Below are 3,812 nucleotides of genomic sequence, written 5' to 3' on the forward strand. Positions count from 1 at the left end.
TCTAGAAAGCTCAGGTGTACTTAACAATTGCAAAACTTCAATTTATATTTCGTTGCATTCGAGTGCAACATCATTGATGACCGTTCTGTATTTCTAGCATCTGGCAGTGCCGAGAGGATAAGACATAGAACAGAATAATAACGACTCTATCAATCAACTTTATGATATTGTCTTTCCTTGAAGTTCAAAGCTTTTTTTTTTGGAGGACTCTGCAAACACAATATTTTAGCATGTGCAATATTTATTGGATTTTTTGGCTTATTTGAAAGTTTTTATTATATATAAGTATGGTTTTATTGGAAATTCGATCCGTATTTAAACAAATTAGTTTGTGAACATTTATTCTAATTCTCATATTCTATGTATCGGTCGAACGTAATGTGAAGTTTATAGACGTCAAGCAAATGCACTTTGATCTAGAATGCAACATGTTTGACTAAAACTTGACAAAATAAATTCCCACTATTGTTTATGAGAGTAAATTAGTATTCAAAAATACAAAGAATGACAAGGAACGACAAAACAGCTATAACTTATTGGGTAAAATAACAATTTATTACGTCAAAAATATGGATCTGAATATTTAACAAGACATATAAATTGACTCAAAACAGCAGTTGTTCCATGAAATAATATAAACTTTGTGACGATACTTTTTTTCTGACAGTTTATTCCCCACAGATTGATTTTATTGACACGCGTGTTAAGAGTTGAAAGTTACAATGTATTGTTCAGAGAATGAAGTACTTAAGACAAAAATTGAAAGAAAAGTATTTAATTTCATGATCTGTGAACATTTTCGCAATATATGTCAGCGAATGAATTAAAAGTTCTTACTGAACCAACGAAAATATCCAAATAGGGCGTTAAAGGATCAAACAAATCATCGATGCAGGTTTACAGTTGCAGAGATTGTCGAACTGCCTGAGGGAGGTAAAACCATAGTTTCTGATAATTTCAAAAATTATCAACGGACATTTAAGTTAAGATTGTTATACACATAATCAGTACCCTCGGGAACTGATAATCAACCACCAGATGTATCGACAAAACGCTGTAAAAATAAAAACAAGACGTTATCAATCCATGCGTTCGAAGCAGTGCCCTAACAAACAATAGATGTGTAGTATAAATAAAGGCAACAGTAGTATACCGCTGTTCGAAATTGATAAATCGATAGAGAAAAAACAAATCCGGGTTACAAACTGAGGGAAACGCATCAAATATAAGAGAACTACGACACAACAGAAACATAACATTAAAATGTAACACACAAGAAACGAACTATAATATAACAAAGGGGCCATTTTCCTGACTTGGTACAGGGCATTTTAAGAAAAAAAATGGTGGGTTGAACCTGGTTTTGTGGCATGTCAAACCTCCCGCTTTAATGGCAATGTTAATTATAACATTAAAATGACAACATGACATGACAGGACTTCAATACAAATAAATGGGAGAAAATATAGGACAGATAAACACACGAATAATAGCCAACAAAAGATACCAGGTTAAAAATTAATACGCCAGAGTTTCGTCCACACAAGACTAACCAGTGACGCTCGGGTGAAAAAAGTTTGAATGCCAAAACAAGTACAAAACTGAAGAGCATTCAGGACCAAAATTTCCAAAAAAATGTGACCAATACGGCCAGGGGTATCCGCCTGGGACAAGAACATCCTTTTTATTTAAAATAATTCATACTTTTGCAAACAGTAAATTTTATAAAATGACTATATAATAGATATACATGATAAACCTGAAGTGGTGACTAGCTACAGAAAAACAACAGTATTGGTGCCAATGAAACAACTCTCCATCAAAGTCACAATATGTAAAAGTAAACCATTATTAGTAAAAGGAAACGGCATTCAACACGGAGCATTGGCTCACACCGAACAGTAAGCTATGAAGGGTTCAAAAAATTAATAGTGTTAAACAGGAAATTAGATGTGGATACTAAAACAAAAATTGAACAGTTTAGAGTAAATTCAATCTAAAGACTCTGCAATTGTTTTTAAAATTTGACTTTTCTACACTTTACTCAAGTATTTTCCATTGCAAACTGAAGGACAAATTGAAGAAGCTAGTTCTGCTTTGTTTCATAAAATCTCGTCTTTAAACAAAACCATTTCTGAAACTGACATTTTCAAGGTTCTTGATTTCTTGATAGTGTTACGTTTGGAGGACGTATTTTTCAACAAACAATCAGCATTCCCATGGGAACAAAATCTATCCATCTTATTACCGACTTTTCCTTTATTCATATAATGTTGACTTCATACAGGAACTTCTTCGGAAAAAGAAAAGAAGTAAGCAGTGTCCTTTTACTTTACTTTCCGCTATATAGATGATGATCTCTCACTAACAAAATCAAAATTTGGTTACTATGTTGAAAATATCTTTCCCATCGAACTTAAAATAAAGGATACAACAGATACAGTAAAGTCTGCCCAATAACTTGAAATTGAGGGTCAGTTGAAAACAAGAGTTTACAACCAACAAACACAATGATTTCAGCCTTCCAATTGTAAAATTTCTATTTCTATATCTGTAGCAGCATTCCAGCAGTGCTTGCATACCAACTATATCCCCCATGTGATAAAATATCCGAGGGTTATTATTTCCTATCATAATATCTTTGATAGAAGTTGCTTCTCTCAAGGAAGCATTCAAACCAAGAGTTCCAAGTGGTGAAGTTGAAATTATTCATTAGTATATAATTTACGTATTGGTTGACAATTATGAAATATCTGTTTCACAGATGATATCAGATATGTCTTATGTTCTTATGTCGTTCCTATAATCCTGTCCATTTTTCACGAATGTAACCTTCTGAATTAGACTTATTATCGGGTTTGTACTAACATGAGTAACAGGACAATTGTCATGTGTGGAGCAGGATATGTTAACCCTTCAGCTGAGCACATCGTCAATTGTTGGTAGGGTTTGTGTTGCTCAGTCTTCAGATTTCTATGTTGTGTTTTGTGTACTTTTGTTTGTCTGTTGGTCTTTATTTTTCTTAGCCATTACATTGTCAATCTTTTTCAACGTTTGTGTTTGAATGTCCCTCTGGTATCTTTTGCATCTCTTTATGTTTTCTTTAACATTTTACTCATATAAGTTGTATTGTAATGAGAGTGAAATTAGGATCAGGTTTACAATATACAAGACAATCGCTTATCATGTGACCTTTTATTGCAGTTGTTTTGCAAGGATTCAAAATATGTTGACAATATACATCTGTGCAAGATAATTATATGATCAACAAAATTAATTGCTTTTTGCAGTCTGGGTGGTCTTTGTCAAGACATGAAATAACAAGTCTTAAAGAAAAAATATATGTAAGAAAAAAACCTTGAATCATAATTTCCTGTTGATATGCACATCTACATAGTATGTCCTTATTATCTAAAAAGTTTCATGGAATTCTGTTGCCGTAGTATATTGGGACAAATAAGTTCGAAAGGACATAACTCTAAGAAAAGATTGTAATCATAATTTCATGTCAATATGCACATCTACATAGTATGTCCTTATTATCTACAGTTTCATGAAATTCAGTTGTCTGGTTTCAGAGGAGTTGCGATGACAAGAACAGGACTGCAACAGCCTGACTAATGGACAGAAAACAGCCAAAGGCCACCAATGGATCTTCAACACAGTGAGTCTCTATATATCACGTTTATTGTAATCCTTGAATGTATTAAGCTTGTAGTTTTTTATCATGAAGAGAAGAATATTAATTGGCAGTACAATCAGACTGGATAACTAATCATGTTAGCCATGATGGTTCAACACATCAACACAAA

Source organism: Mytilus galloprovincialis, chromosome 4 (genome assembly GCF_965363235.1).
Source record: "Mytilus galloprovincialis chromosome 4, xbMytGall1.hap1.1, whole genome shotgun sequence".
Taxonomy (NCBI): domain Eukaryota; kingdom Metazoa; phylum Mollusca; class Bivalvia; order Mytilida; family Mytilidae; genus Mytilus; species Mytilus galloprovincialis.